The 16,760-nt window shown below is 49.0% G+C and overlaps 1 long non-coding RNA gene across 1 annotated transcript; it reads right to left on the bottom strand.

The window, feature by feature from the left end:
* Positions 1-253: 253 nt before the first annotated feature.
* On the bottom strand, positions 254-16,445 carry LOC125919629 (uncharacterized). The gene is made up of 3 exons (XR_007456849.1): positions 13,829-16,445; positions 13,328-13,514; positions 254-2,488 (listed from the first exon to the last, which is right to left on the bottom strand). It is a non-coding gene; the product is annotated as an uncharacterized LOC125919629 (long non-coding RNA).
* Positions 16,446-16,760: the final 315 nt, after the last annotated feature.

Below are 16,760 nucleotides of genomic sequence, written 5' to 3'. Positions count from 1 at the left end.
ACCCAGGCTGCCAGCATTCACCCAGGGCTTGCGGTCACACCAGAGTCAAGAACCCTTGTGCACTGTCGGTGGGAAGGCAAAATATCGCAGCCAGTGTGGAAAACAGTAAGGCAGCTCCTCAAAACTTTAAACATGGAATTTCCACATGGTTCAGCAATCCCACTTCTGGGTACAATACACCCCCAAATTGAAAGCTGGGTCTTTTTTTTTTTTTTTTTTTTAAGGTTTATTCATTTATTTTGAGAGACAGCGCACATGAGCCCGGGAAGGGCAGAGAGAGAGGGAGAGAGAGAGAGAATCCCAAGCAGGCTCCTTGCAGCCAGCGCTGAGCCCGATGCGGGGCTTCAATCCCACGAACTGTGACATCACGACCTGAGCAGAAACCAAGAGTCCGTCACTTAACCGACGGGGCCACCCAGGTGCCCCTGAAAGCAGGGTTTTGGAACAAATATTTATGCCCCCGTGTTCATAGCGTCAGTATCCACAATACCCAAAAGGCAGAAGCAGCCCAAGGGTCCACTGATGGATGAACGGTCCGTACATACTTCAGAATACCATTCAGCCTTAAAAAGAAAGGAAATACTGACATGTGCTCCTACATGGGTGAACCTTGAAGACATTATACAGAGTGAAATAAGCCAGTCACGAAAGGACCAAATGCGGTATGATTCATCCCACTTACACGAGGTCTCTGGCAGAGTCAAGTTCATAGAGACACAAAGAGTGGTGATTGCCGGGAGATGGGAGATGATTGTTGAACGGGCGTGGTTCCAGTTGGGGAAGACGAACGGTCCGGGAGAGGGATGGCGGTGAAAGTTGCACCGTACACGGTCAAGTTTCTGGTAGGCATATTTTACTGTAATGATTAAAAAAAAAAAAAAAGGAATTAGGAGGTGGGGAGCAGGCGCCGGGGGGTTGGATAGAGCATGGGCTCTGGAGTGATGATGAACTGTGTGACCTCAGGCAAGTTACTTGACCTTTCTGTGCCTTCATGTCCTTAGCTGTAAAAGTGAAATGAACAACAGACACATGCACACACGCGCGCACGCGCACACACACACACACACACACACACACACACCCTGGCCCTTGTTGTTGGCAGGATTATAGGAGCTGCTAGCTGCAAAGTGCTTAGAACGCGCCTGCACAGAGTGGTCACAGTTGCCCTTCTCTTTTCTCCTTTTTTTCAGATGAGGAAACTGAGGCACAGAGAGGTAAGTAAACCTTTCCAAGATCACACAGCTGAAGAGTGGCAGGACAAGGGTTGAACTCCAGAGCCTGGGCTGGGTGGCCACTGGGAAGTTCCTGAGGTCTTCGGAGGGCGGAGGGTGGGGAAGGATTTGCATGGTCTCCTCCCCACCAACATTTTTTCAGAACTTGTGAGGCTGGGGTGGGAGGACCAGGGCAGGGCAGGGCAGGGCAGGGCAGGGCAGGTGGAGGGCAAGGGCCACAGCATTTGTTCCCTGGAAAGCAGAGGCAGGGTCCTTAGAGGATTGTCACCAACAGGATGAGCAGGCCGGGCCTCATTCCTTACCAGGGCTCAGCCTCCTTACCCCTTGGGGGCTGGGAGCAGGGCAGCTGGGCCCAGGGAGGGAAAGACCCAGAAGTCTGAGGAGAGAGGCCTTCCTGTCCCACTGCGGAACGTCCTGGGCCCTCCCTCCTCCGCATTCCCATGGGTCACCATCAACACTCTCCCGCTCTTGTGACACAGGAGTCTGTCGGCAGGCAGTGGCCCGCTCTGAGGGCAGGATCCTTGGGTGGAAAAATGGCTGCCCGAACGACTGCCAACAACTCCTCCCGTCGCTGTGGCTCGGCCGCACAGTCCACAATCTCGCCTCCCCAGGGTCTGGGTGGCCTGTGCGCGACTCTGATCACTAGGATACTTGGAAGTGACTGAGAGGTTTCAGGCCTAGGCCTTAAGAGGCTTTACAGCATCCATTTTCTCCAACTTTGAAGCCAGAGGCCGTGTAAGGAAACAGGGTGGCCCCATTAGAGAAAGGCTTGCATGGAGGGAGGAGTCCTAGAAACCATGAAGGGAGGAGAGAGGCCCAGCCCGTCCCTGGTCGCTGAGCCACCCCCACTGCAGCCCCAGACACGTGAGGGAGGCTGGTCGGGCACCCCATATGACGACGCATGCAGTAGGGATGAGGGGTCCCTGCCGAGCCCCGCCCAGACTGCAGAATCATGAGCAAACCCATACTGCTGGTTCCTCGGGGCCACGATGCCTGGGGTGTGTTTGTTACATGGCATTAGATAACTGATACACTTCCAGTCATGAAGTCTTGTTTCTCAAGTCTTAGGATCACAGCAACATGACAGACTGTTGCATCCACCCGACTCCTGAAACAATGCTGCGGGCATTGTGACAGTCACAACAAAGTTTATTGCCATGAGAGGCAAGGCCAACCGATCGGGACCGACACTCTTGACCAGAGTGCTGTCTCGAACAGCCGAGTTTTCAGAGCTGACCACATCGTCTTATCATCACCTGGGAACAGAACAGAGAAATAGTTCCCAGATGGGGGTGGACAGTTCTGACTTGCCCTTGCCCCAATCCAATCAAACACTAATCTAGTTGATTTTCCTTGAACTTTTGTTCCCTTGATTGATAGGACAAGGCTGTTATCTCTTAATCTAGTGTTAAAACAAAGCTGTTATTTCTCAAGCCTATAGGTTAGCCCTACACTACAATTTAACCCTTACAAGACCGAGTTCAAGTCTCACTTCCACTGCCGATCTGGGCAAGTCACATCACCTCTCTGGGGCTTGGTTACCCCCCAAACAGCGATACCGACAGGCACCGCCTGGCTTGGGGTGAGGGCGCAGAGCGAGTACATGTGGCGAAGGGAGCACCGACCGGCCCGGAGGTTGTGCTTGAGAAGCGAGAGCCCGGTATGGAGGCCCGGCCTCTCTGGCTCCCTGGGCCAGCAGCCCTGCCCCACAGAATGATGGCCTCTTCCTGACTGGAACCGTGGCTGGTCCGACTGCTTTCCACGCCACCTGCTGGGGGGGGGGGGGGGGGGGGGGGGGGGGGGGGACGGCAAAGTGGGTCATTTTTCTCCCCCATCTCAGGGAAGTCATCAGACTCCCGGAGTTTGGGGTTTTTGAGTTGAAAAGCGCTCCAGGACCAAATCAAGCAGACCCCTCCCCAACTGGTCCAAATTTAGAGGGAATGGAGACACCAGGATTCTTTCAAGGGCTCTTGCTGCAAGAACTTCACGAGCACTGTGTCTACACGTGAACGATATCACTGCTGAACTTCCAGCCGTTTGGTGAGGCAGATGCTTGTGGCCCCAACTGACAGAAGAGAAAGTTGAGGCCCAGAGACAAAGTGACTTCCCCACGATCACGGAGCTTGTGACTCACCCTGGACCTGGTGGCTGCACATATGTCCTCCTCCCCACCCCCTCCACCTCGGTCCTTTCCTGCTCTGGGACAGCCACCGATGAGCGAGTGGCCACCAGCCAAGGCTAAGAGGCCAACTAACTGCAGGGGTCACACAGGCCATCCACTGTCATACCTCTGCCAGTGCCACCAGACCCCCGCTGCCCACCTGTCCCCCACTGGGCTCACTGGGTCAGGTGTGGACAGGCTCAGGAAGTCCATAGAACCCAGGGGCAGTGGGAGCCCACCAGCCCAGAGCAGAGTGGCATCCAGCCCCCAGCTCTCCCCTTCTCACGGGGCACCTCCCCCTTCCCCCATGGCCCATTTTTGGCTCTCCTGTTGGAGAAACTGCCAGAAAGTGGAGGGGGGGGGGCAGTGTGCAGCTACTCCCAAGGGACCGTGGGGCCAAATTTCTACACAGGAAGGGCTTGTGCAGGGTGGGGTGATCTTAAGGAAGGGATGTTTTGTTTGGTTTTGAAGTAAGCTCTATGCCCAGCATGGGGCTCGAACTCATGACCCCGTGATCAAGAGCCACATGCTCTCCTGACTAAGCCAGCCAGGCGCCCCAGGAAGAAATGCATCTTAAGCTGCCCTCATAGCAAGCAAGTCTCTTGGGGCTGATGGAGACGGGGGTTACCCAGACCCCCTGAAGACCACCCTGGTGCCATTAAGACTGCTGTCCACAGATGCCTGTCCACAGTGGGGGGTCCCCATCAACCTGGCCTCGGCTTTGCCCTCCGTCTCCCCCACCCCTCCCTCCTTCCTGTTGGCCTGGACACACGCATTGCTCACTGCTTGACGTCTCCTGGAAGCCTTGTCCCCAAATGCTGGCCGTGCCTTTATCTTGTTGGTCATCTCTGCACAGGAAGGAGCCTGGGTGGGTGCCAGGGCTGCCTAAGTAGATTATGTCACTCACCCCAGGGCGGTGGGTGGTTCAAAGCAACTGGGTCCTCAGGCTAGCCCCCGGGGGGCCTGGTCCCCAAGCTATCTTTGCAACCAGACCCCAAAGAGGAAGCAGAGACCCAGAGACGGGAGTGACGGGTTCATGCCACACAGTGAGGGGGATGGGAGTGACGGGTTCATGCCACACAGTGAGGGGGATGGAGCTGAGCCCAGAATCCCGTCCAGCTGCACCCCGCCCCCCAAAGCTGCTTCCAGACCACATTCTCAGCAACTCACAGCAAATGTCTCCTCTGGAGCTTAACGAGGCATGTGAGGTGACCCCCACCACCCACCCCCTGTTTCCAGTGGCCACGGCTCCTCGGCCTCCAAGACTATCACCAACTGGAAAATACTGGTGCCCAGTAGAGGACGGTTTACCCACCGTGATCTGCTCTTTCTACCCCCTTCGGAGGGACCACCTCTACTGTAGTGTGGAAACTGAGGCACAGAGAGGTTTAGAACACCCAGAGCTGGCAAATATGGAGCCAGCCCTGAACTTCAGGTCTCCTGCTTTCCTGCCGTTTCCTCTGGCACCCAACTCAGAGCAGGGAGTGTCTGCGAGCCACGAAGCCAGCCTCGTCCAGCCCAGCCGGAAGGTCACATTGATGAGGAGTGTGAGGAAAGCTGAGGGCAAAGTAGAGCTAACACCAGCGACACCCCCCCAACCCCCACCCCCCAGGGTGGGATCTGTGTGATATTCCTCGGACACTCCCGGCTACCCAAGAACAAAGGAAAGGGGTTAAACTGCTTGCCCTGGTGATGTGGGAAACTGAGGCAAATAAAATGAAATTCCCTTACTTTCCCACAGCCCATTGCCAAGCCCTTGAAACCGGCAGTGACCTCCCTCTAGGGGCTCAGCTGCCTCCGTGATGACACTTTGCTAGGGGGCAAAAGAGAACCTTGGCTTAACATTGTCCCAACCTCCAGGATCCTGTAAATCTACTTCCTTTATGTCAACTGCCCCAGGACATATGCTGGCAATCCTACTCCAAGCCTATGGCCCCTGATATGCATCTGAAGGCTCTCACGACTGAGGTTTTATTAAAAAGTTAACAGCTAACCCGTCAAGGTCCTGGAAACCTTGCTTCCAAAATACCTTAGAGACACTCTATCTCTGAGCTCCTCCCAACCCGAGGGTGTGTAATGAGTTCCCATCACGACCCCAGGGCCGCTCTTCCAGCCCACGGGTCCTGTCCTCGTGCTTTAATAAAATGACCTTTGTGCACCAAAGGCGTCTTCAAGAATTCTTTCTTGGCCGGCGGCTCCAGACCACCCCACCATCACTCCAAACCTTCATCATATGCCGCCCAGTTTGTGGGACTAGAGTCTTTTCATCTGGACTCTGAGCTTCGGTGCACATTTGGTGAGTATACCTTCTCTTTTCTTCCTTTCCTCTCATTTCAGGGGCCTTTTGAGGAGGGTGGTCCTATTGGGTCACTTTCATGTCGATTGCTCAGGCTGCAATCCTCTAGCCCGTGGCAACTCTTCTGGGAGGAGAAATCCTGCCTTTTGGCTGCAAGTTAGTACCCTGGCCGGGATGGTAATAAGACCCAGAAACCTGATGCCCTCTCTTTATTCCTGTCTGTCTTCAAAGTGGTCTGTCTTGGGCACGGGACAGCCACCTAAGCCACCAGGACGTCTGCCAATCTTAAGACTCCCGCGTGAGGTTTCCTCCTCACTGATCTAACGTGATCCCCTCATCTCTGGTCTAGCCGCTTCTGGCAGGGAGACCTCCACTGAGAGCTGGTGGAAACCAGCATCCGATTGAATTAAGACCCAACCGGGGATCATTTCCTAGGGAAGTTGTCTATAAAGCGTCATCATGGGGGCGCCTGGGTGGCTTGGCCGGTTAAGCGTCCGACTTCGGCTCAGGTCATGATCTCACGGTCCGTGAGTTCGAGCCCCGCGTCAGGCTCTGTGCTGACAGCTCAGAGCCTGGAGCCTGTTTCAGATTCTGTGTCTCCCTCTCTCTCTGCCCCTCCCCTGCTCATGCTCTGTCTCTCTCTGTCTCAAAAATAAATAAACGTTATAAAAAAAAAAAAATTAAAGCGTCATCATGGAGGCAGCTGAGCTCCTAGAAGGAGGTCACTCTCTGCTGGTTTCAAGGACTTGGCAATGGGCTGGAGGCAGTAAGGGAATTTAATTTTTCATTTGCCTGAGTTTCCCATAACACCATGGCAAGCACTTAAACCCTTTTCCTTTGTTCTTGGGTAGCCGGGAGAGTCCGAGGAATATCACACATATCCCACATATCCATATGTGTTGGAATGTCACTTAGATTATGATGGATTTCTGTCTTTACCGTTTTCTGTCAATGTCCTCTGCTCACTACTACTTAAAATTGGGTAATTCCCCCTTGTAAAACTTTTCTAGTGTTTTCCATGGGTTAAAAATGACAGGTTATTCAAGAAACTAAGGCATGGCCTCTGCGGCATGCTCTTCGAAGACTAGGTAATCAGGGCATGACCATCAGGGAATGTTCTTCAAGGCACAGCCTTTTAGGGCACGACTTTCAAGGTATTTTGGTCCATACGCCAGGCACCCATCTGTAGTCCAGAATGCAATGGGGAAGTCGGGGGACACTAACATCCCTCATTCAGGAGCCCTTAGTCGGCTGGTTGGTGGTCATAGCAATTTCTTTTGAGGGACACCTGGGTCGCTTTGACACCAGGAGCCTCTGACATATCCTGCTCATAGGACACCACCCACGTCGGAGGGGATTCTTGGGGGTAATGGACTTTCTCTCTCTCTCTCTCCTTTTCTCTCTAGGAGCATGGGAGCTTCTCTTCGGTCCCCGAGAGATGCCTTTTTAACCCACTGGAAACAATCTGGCTTGCGATATGTAGAAAGGATTGATTTCCTGTAACCCTGAGTGGCCTTAGTAAACGGAAAATGTATGGAGGTACCCTAGGGCCAGGCCTTCATGGCTACCTGGCTCCAATGGCCTCTTGCAGAACGTGTTTGGTCAGTAACCAGGCCAGTAAACTCCCTCCTGATATATTGGATGGTAATTGTCTAAACAGGCCTCCTCTTAATAGAACCCAGGTCACTGGAGGAAACACCAACCATCCCTGACAAAGGGGACGCTGACTCTCTCTCTGTTCCTCTGCCTAATAGATGTGAGGGCTTCTCCCTCATTCAGTTCCCGGGTTACCGGCTATAATTGGAGCCAACTGTGGTTAGTCCACCTTGGGATGGGGACTTTAAGGAGTATTCCCAAGCAGCTGCTGAAGCTCCATTTGTTTTGGGGAAATTCCTGGTCTTTTCTGGCCTGATGTGGACTCCATATTTCCACTTTGGTGGAATAAACATGGCGTCTGCTCCTCTGTCGGAGCTCAGGTTTTGAATCGGGGTTTTCCTTCTCTGCTTCTGCTGGCACCTTGCCTTTTCTGCCCTCCTGTCCCCCTCCAGTTTCTGCACCAACTTGGGTGTGGTCTACATAACTGGTTCCGATCTATACCATCCTCAATGCCTCAGGCACCATTGGCTCCCCCTCCCACCCTCGAGGTCAAGGAGCAAAGAGCACCCCCTTGGACCACCCACTTCAGATACCCCCACTGGTGTCCCAGGTGAAAACTGACAATGGGGATAAATTGATTGACTTTTAAGTGGACGCAGGGGAAACATATTCAGTGTTTAAACTAACTTCAGTTTGGGGCACCTGGGTGGCTCAGTCGGTTAAGCGTCCGACTTTGGCTTAGGTCATGATCTCACGGTCCATGAGTTCGAGCCCTGCGTCGGGCTCTGTGCTGACAGCTCAGCCTGGAGCCTGTTTCGGATTCTGTGTCTCCCTCTCTCTCTCTGCCCCTCCCCTATTCATGCTCTGTCTCTCTCTGTCTCAAAAATAAATAAACATTAAAAAAAAAATTTAAACTAATTTCAGTTGGAACTGGTCTTTAAGGTTATCAGCATTAACTATGAAACTTTCATTCTACCAAGGTTGACTAAAGGTCAGATAAGCTCATGCTATCTCTGTTGCAATTTGTTAGCAAAAAGATGACTTAAAATGATAGTTAATTTTGTCTGTCTCAAAGTTTTCATGGGTAATTGTTAAGATAGCTTTCAAAGGCTTTGGTAACCTTGAAACTTTAAAGTTTTGGTTGCATGACAAGTCAGATTAAATTCATTGGACATCTAGGTCTTTTCCAGATAGGATGGAGTGCTAAAGCTTTGATTACTGAACGTAGGTTTGTGCTTATTGCAGAGAAACTAAGGCTATTTGGGTCTATTGGAAAACATGCTTTGTGCTTAATTGGCTCATGAATTTACCATCTAAAAAATTCTGGCGTAAACACCTCTCAATTGGTTACTGAGTCCTCAATTGCAGACTAAGGTTTCCTAAGAGTTAAAATTCTGCTAAGCGTACTTAAGACTGATGGAAATAAGGAAAGCAACCCTGTATGTAGGAAAGTGGGAGATATGTAAGAAAGATATAAGGAATGGAAATACATTTTTTGTTGAGGGTAAAAGAAAGTAATTCTGTCCTAAATGAGACTGGTTGTGGGAGAGAAATGGCTTTGGGACAAAGTTTGAAGGCAAAGGAAAGTTGTAGAAGGTTCGTGAAGGGAAATCTTTGGAAAGGAATTGTGCTCAGGATAGACTAAGGTTGAGATGAATGGAATTTTAAAAGTACACTGGTATAAGGTTGAAATTCTGCTTTTCTCTCTGTTCAGAAGACAAAGTTTTCTTGGACTGTTGATCTGCTCTTGATAAGAAAATGTAAATAAAGGCTTTTTTTTCCTCTTTGGTCGGCCGGAGATACCAAAGCTTTAGGTTTCTTCTTTATCAGGTCTTTGATTACTTGGTTAAAACTTCTCAATGTTAAAGGAGCTAGGTTTTGCGAACAACGATATAATGCTATCCATTCGCCTTCAGGATCCACTTTGGTTGAATAAACAAAGTTTTAAGATTTGTAATGATCCGTAATCCTATTTTGGACGTGCTTTATGGGTTTTTTAAGTTTTAACAAACTTCCCAGGATTTAAACGGTAAATTAAGTCTTTTGACCAATTAGGCCCTTTTATTTGGGATGCCAAGTTACTTGGAAGCCACTGTCATACAATGGTAAACCTTAGGTTGTATTGCACAAGTAAATGTTGTAACTGCCCAAATATATATGCAATTCCTAAAGTTTTAATGTTTCGGTATAAGGTCATCACTTCATATTCTGATTACTTGAAGTGTTATGTGTCACAAATAATTGAATTTCTTTTGTCAATTGCATCATAATGAACTCTCATCAGATCTTTAACAATGTCCGTTTCTGAGATTCGGTCATTTATAATTGTTCTTCTCTCACAAAACGTGTTTCTCCTTCAAGGAGATTTATAAAAAGAACTTTTGGGACAAATACAGGTATTTGACATCTTTAAGATTAATACCAAAATGGGTAAGAATTTCCAGAACTAAAAAGCTGCATTCACACCGAACAAGAATTCGGAACATGGGACTGAATGAACTGAGGAAGATTATAGTCTTGTGACTCTTGTTGGAAATATGGCTGGTTCTCTGTTTCCTCTTCCAGATTAAGGAAACTTTCTCTTACGATATCTGTGATATACAGAAATGTCATCAAATACTCAGTTGTAAACTGAAGCATTTATCGTTTCTCTCTCTCCAAACCCTCTGAAATGCAAAAGCTCTCCAGTGAATATCCTTTCCTTCACGGCAATTACAATTGTTTGCACAAGTTCAATAATAATCTGTTCATCTTGTCACAGGTCACCGTTGGAAATACTGGTTATTTTACCAAGGCTTTGACTGGAATGTTCTATTTGAGATTAACATGCATAGACTCAGATATGACCAGACAGCTTTAAGGAACTAAAGTTGGCTTCATGAAACACGGAGCCATAAAGTCCCTTGGAAATGTTGGCCGGATACCTTGCTTACAGAGTTCCCAGCACCCTTCCCAGGTGAGCAAAGAAGGTCACTTCCTGGCAGGTGCAGGAACCTCAGGGTATCTTGGAGACCTCGTGAAGAGGAATTCGTCCAATTCCACGGGTACTGCAGGCCTTGTCTGATGGCAAGTGCTTGGCTTGGCTTCTGGCCTGGAGAGGCTACAAAAGTTCAGTCTGGAGATTCCTTATAAAGGGTTCCAGCAAAGCAAACTTTAAAAGATCCTCATGAGCAATCGTTATTCTTGCTGAATTTATGTAAATACTTAGGCCAGGTTTGTTAAGACTGGACTTGTTCTACAAATGCATGGGTGTCGACTCGGCTATCTCTGGGAAGGGGGGTTTTTAGAGAGAAAAACTACGTTTCACCAACGCACCGTTATGGATGTTAAATTCTAGTTCTGATCATCTTGAAATGTTTGTTGTTTGCCTAAACTAGACAGCTTGAGGTAAACTTCAGAAAAATTGTCACAATAGGTCACGTATAGACCATCTTCTGTGCTTGTTGTTCTGTGGGGATAATAATATGACCCCATGGGCATATGATTATTTAAACAACCGGAAAATGGGACGGATTCCCCCAATACTTGTATCCAAAGACTTTTCTCACTGTAGACCTTTCGATAGATAAAGACTATCGTCTTTATTACTCACTTGAGGCCTGGTTAATTCATAAATCTCTAACCATGCAAACCGTACCCTCCCTAAACCTGATCTGACAGTTACTAGAAACCCACCCCATATAAACCCAGGAGATCTGGTTTATTCAAAAGATGGAAAGTCTAAGACAACAGGGGACTTAACTCCAAAATAAAAGGGCCTCTACTGGGCCGAATTAGGCAGTAAAGTGAGAGGGGCATTCTTCGTGGGCTCTTGTATCTAAAATAAAACCTGCAAGGGAGGGCAGGGTGGGTGATGGGTATTGAGGAGGGCACCTTTTGGGATGAGCACTGGATGTTGTATGGAAACCAATTTGACAGTAAATTTCATATATTAAAAAAAAAATTAAAAATAAAATAAAAATAAATTAGAAACAAAAAAAAAATAAAAAAATAAAAAAAATAATAAAATAAAATAAAATAAAATAAAATAAAACCTGCAGCCCCTTTCCAGGAAATCAGTTAGCAACCTTACGTGCCTTCTTTTTCCCGGGAATCTGTGCAAGCCCTCAAACTTCTCTTAGGATGGTTGTACCTTTCTTTTTCATTCTCCTTTCCCAATTTCTACTGATAATTCCTTCTTACGATGGGCCATCCCACAGGGTCACAGCAGACCTTTGAGTTACAGGCCAGAAAGACCAATCTGATTCCTGCTGCCTGTTCCCACTCTCATCCGAGGATGCTTCAAGCCTGACATCTAAAAATCTCACTGGCAGCCCTGGGAGACACGGGGTTTGTAGTTTGCTGTAACCATTAACCCATATGTTTCTTGTTTCTGTAAAAGTACCTCTTATTCATTACCTGATTGCTTACTGAACAAAACAGACTCTATAGGATGGCTAAACACCACTTGTCATATGGTTAAGGCCTCAAACGACTCTCAAAATAGCATTATGTTATCAAATACGAGAAGTAACTCGAATGCGGGAAACAGTTCTACAAAATAGAATGGCATTATACATTTTAGCTGCTGCACGAGGCGGAACTTATATTCTCCTAAAAACAAAATGCTGGGGCGCCGGGGTGGCTCAGTCAGTTAAGTATCCGACTCTCGGTTTCGGCTCAGGTCATGACCATGACCTCAGGGTTTCGTGAGTTCCAGTACTACATCCAGCTCTGCTGACGGTGCAGAACCCGCTTGGGATTCTCTCTCTCTCTCTGCCCCTCCCCTACTCATGCTGTCCCTGTCCCTCTCAAAATGAATAAATAAACTTAAAAAATTTAAAAACAAAACAAACAACCCCCCCCCAAACGCTGTATATACATTCCAGACTACCGCAAAAATATTTCTGGATTTCTAATTGACATAAATACTCAAATTGGCGCATTAAACAATCCCTCTTTCTCCTTGAATGATTGGTTAAACATCTAGATTGGAGGACTTTTGTCAGCTACCGAAGGACTTTCCTTTAGGCTAATCTTTCTAGTTATTCTAATTCTGTTTTGCTGTTTTCTCCCGTGTCTCTCTGCCTGGTCCCAAGACCCCATCTCTGCAATGACTTCAAGCCGACAGATGATCCTTTCTACTCAAGGAGGTGCATACACGTTGCCCATGTTGGATTCAGCTGCCTCTATGTTTTTGTCACTCCTCGGTATGTTCCCCGACTGACCAATATTGACTTATAGGTAGGGACGTCTCTGAGGCCCTCCACCTTCAGCCACCTTAAAGATTTAAGGGTCAAAACTGTTCAGGGGGGATATGATGAGGGAGCATGGGGCAAGCTGAGGGCAAAGTGCAGCTGACAGCACCCCCCCCCCCCCCAGGTGGGATGTGTGTGAAATTCCTCGGACACTCAAGAACAAAGGAAAGGGGTTAAAGTGCTTGCCATGGTGATGTGGGAAACTGAGGCAAATAAAATGAAATTCCCTTACTGCCTCCAGCCCATTGCCAAATCCTTGAAACCGGCAGAGTGACCACCCTCTAGGGGCTCAGCTGCCTCCGTGATGACACTTTGCTAGAGGGCAAAAGAGAACCTTGACTTAACATTGTCCCAACCTCCAGGATCCTGTAAATCTACTTCCTTTATGTCAACTGCCCCAGGACCTATGCTGGCAATCCTACTCCAAGCCTATGGCCCCTGATATGCATCTGAAGGCTCTCACGACTGAGGTTTTATTAAAAAGTTAACAGCTAACCCGTCAAGGTCCTGGAAACCTTGCTTCCAAAATACCTTAGAGACACTCTATCTCTGAGCCCCTCCCAACCCGAGGGTGTGTAATGAGTTCCCATCACGACCCCAGGGCCGCTCTTCCAGCCCACGGGTCCTGTCCTCGTGCTTTAATAAAATGACCTTTGTGCACCAAAGGCGTCTTCAAGAATTCTTTCTTGGCCGGCGGCTCCGGACCACCCCGCCATCACCCCAAAACTTCGTCAACATAGCAGACCCCAAAGGGGTCTGTCACCTGGTCTCCTGGCCAGAGCAGGGCACAGGCCAGGCCTCTTACCTTTGTGTTTGTAAACAACTATGAGATTCTGGGTCTCCCGCTCTGGAACCAGCATAAAGGCTGCTTCTAAATGGGGCCAGGATGACATTGACTTCTCCCGCCCTGGGCTGCCCCGTTCCAGCCGCCCAGGGGGATTCTGGGCCTCGCCGATCTCTGCAGTGTTCTCTCCCATCACTTTGAGCCCGTCCTACAGGAAGAGAAGCGGAAGCTCAGAACTGGACCATGTCCTGCCTGAGATCTCACAGCCACACCTTGTCGTATGATGGCCAAGTAGGGACAGAGGCCTGGGCACGTGCCTCAGGAGCACATCCCCAAGCTTTGTGGCCTTGGGCAAGCTGCCGGGCCTTGGGCAAGCTGCCCGACCTGGCGCTCCCTTTTCCTGAGGCCACACTGAACATGGCTTTCCTTTCACTGGGGCTGCGGGGTGGCCAGGGTACGAAGCTCACAGCAGGCCTGACCAGCCAGGCAGCCTTCCCCAGAGGGCCTGGATCCTGGACTTACCTGAGGGCCCAGAGGTGTCATAAGGACCCCTCCTGGCGATTTCTTTTGTTTTCCTCCTGGCCCTTGCTGCTTGCCATCATATGATACACTCACCATTTCCTTGTTTATTGTCTTTCTCCCCACTGGGCAGGGCCAAAGCTTTGTTCCTCATCTGTGGGATCCTAATCAGGCACGCAATGCTATTTACTAAGTGAATAAGTGGCTGTGGGGGAGGGCAGCCTGAGGCCAGTCAGAGGTGTGGTGATGCCGGGAGAGGTGATGGTGGCCCGGCCAGGGGAGGTGGGGCTGGAGGAGGAACTGATACGGCCCCGGGTGGGTGGGTGGGTGGGTGTCGGGGAGGAGGAGGGTGACGGGGCAGACTGCTCAGTGGGGTGTTTGATGGGGAAGGCTGGCCCCTTGACAGACCACCCCCGGCAGCTGGGGTCAGGCTGGGTCCCAGGCGTGACATCACCGCTGGGCAGAGCTGGCGCCTTGTCTCATCCCCCTCAACATCCTCTGGGCGAGGGTTTGGTGCTTAGCCCTGAGGTACGCCCATCCGCACCCCATCTTCCACTCTTCAAACTCCATACCCTCGACCCCCTCCTCCTGGAAGCCTTCCCTGATTCTCCTGCTCCTCACCTCCTCCTGCCCACGAATTCCTTCTTCCTCTACGCCTGCACCACTCACTCACTCAGGAAACTGTTCTGAGACTGGCCCTGGGTGCTGGCGCCATGGGGGTGCAGAGATGACCGTGGCTCAAGGGACACAAACCTAGAAAGCAAATCGCAGCCTGACTTCAAACCCAGGCAATGCATGAATGCTCTTTTAAAGAAAGTATTTCTCGTGGATCCTGGAGTGGTCCTCCATCACTTTTATTACAGTGTTTCTTTTTGTTTTTTAATGTTTTTATTTATTTTCGAGACCGAGAGAGACAGAGCATGGGTGGGGGAGGGGCAGAGAGAGAGCCCTCATTCGACTTTCCGTCGCTATGAACTTGGCTACTCCGGCTCCAGGTGCTGCCTATGAGTGAACCCTACTGTATTTGTCCTTTGGTGATGGGCTTATATCACTTGCTATAATGTCCTCAAGGTTCGTGCGCGTTGTAGCAGGAGTCAGAATTTCCTTGCTTTTTTTTTTTTTATCCCCCAAGTAAACTCTACCCCCAACATGGGGCTCAAACCCACGACTCTGACTCCAAGATCAAGAGTCGCACGCTCCCCTGACTGAGACAGTCAGGCGCCCCAGAATTTCCTTCCTTTTTAAGGCTGAATAGTACCCTATTGTATGTACACACCACATTTTGCTTTTCCATTCATTCATTCATCCACGGGCCTCAGAGGCTGTTTTCACCTTTTCGCTATTGTGAATAACGCTGCTTCGTGCACGAGTATCTGTTCCAGTTCTCGTTCTCGCTTGTGTTGGGTGTGTACCCAGGTACGGAATTGCTGTAATTGTATGTTTAACTTGGGGCTTATTTCTAAGGCGATTGTTCAGATGCATCCTAAATAGGATTAGAGCCGATTTATTTTTTAATTCATAGATTCAACACCCACTAAATTTGAACCGCTCATACTTTGCAAGATTATGTCCTGAGACTCCAGTGACACACCCAACAGCTGCACCATCCAGTGGGGCTGAGCTTGAGCCACGAGTGGCTATGGAGTTCTGGAACGTGGCTGACTGCACTTAGATGTTCTGTGTGCTGAAATACACCTGTATTTCTTTCTTCTTTCTTTCCTTTCCTTTTCTTTCTTTTCTTTTTCTTTCTTTCTGGAACGTGGCTGACTGCATTTAGATGTTCTGTGTGCTGAAATACACCTGTATTTCTTTCTTCTTTCTTTCTCTCTTTTTCTTTCTTTTTTTAAATTTATTTTGTGAGAGAAAAAGCGCATGTGAGCAGGGGAGGAGAGAGCAAATCCAAGCAGACTCCGCACTGACAGTGTGGAGTCCAATGTGGGGCTCAAACTCACGAACCGAGATCACGACCTGAGCCAAGATCAGGAGTCGGACGCTTAACCGACTGAGTCACCCAGGCGCCACAAAATACACCTGTATTTTAAAGACTTAATACGGAGGAGAGATCTTATTAGTAACATTTATGTTGAATACACGTCAAAATGATAATGTTTGGGCTGTCCTGGGTTCAAGAAACTATAGCATTAAAACAACATTTGTTTCGTTTCACTTTTTATTTTTATTTTTGTTTATTTAAAAAAAATTTTTTTTAATGTTTATTTATTTTTGAGACAGAGAGAGACAGAGCATGAATGGGGGAGGGGCAGAGAGAGAGGGAGACACAGGATCGGAAGCAGGCTCCAGGCTCTGAGCCGTCAGCCCAGAGCCCGACGCAGGGCTCGAACTCACGAACTGTGAGATCGTGACCTGAGCTGAAGTCGGATGCTCAACCGACTGAGCCACCCAGGCGCCCCTCGTTTTACTTTTTAAAATGTGAGCCCCTGGAGAATCCAACATGGCATGTCTGACTTGCATTGTCTTCCTGCTGGATGCTTAACCTACCAGATTAATCCAGGTGCTTTCCCAGCCTAGAGGAGCCGCCTAGAGCTCAGAAGACTTGGCTGGTCCTCTTATTTATTTTTAATTGAGGTGAAGTTCACATAATATACAATTAACCATTTTATTTTATTTTATTTTATTTTATTTTATTTTATTTTTTTTAATGTTTATTTTTGGGAGAGAGAGAGAGAGAGAGAGAGAGGAAGGGGCAGAGAGGGAGGGAGACACAGAATATGAAGCAAGCTCCAGGCTCTGAGCTGTCAGCACAGAGCCCGACGTGGGGCTCGAACCCACGAACCGTGAGATCATGACCTGAGCCGAAGTCAGTTGCTTAACTGCCTGAGCCATCCAGGCGCCCCAAGCCATTTTAAAGTATACAGTTGCAAGTGGCACTTAGCACAGTCACGGTGTTGGACCACTCCCACCTCTGTCCAGATTT

This window comes from Panthera uncia, chromosome B4 (genome assembly GCF_023721935.1).
Source record: "Panthera uncia isolate 11264 chromosome B4, Puncia_PCG_1.0, whole genome shotgun sequence".
In the NCBI taxonomy this organism is placed as follows: domain Eukaryota; kingdom Metazoa; phylum Chordata; class Mammalia; order Carnivora; family Felidae; genus Panthera; species Panthera uncia.
The sequence above is the reverse complement of the archived record's forward strand: the minus strand, read 5'-3'. Positions and strand labels throughout refer to the sequence as shown.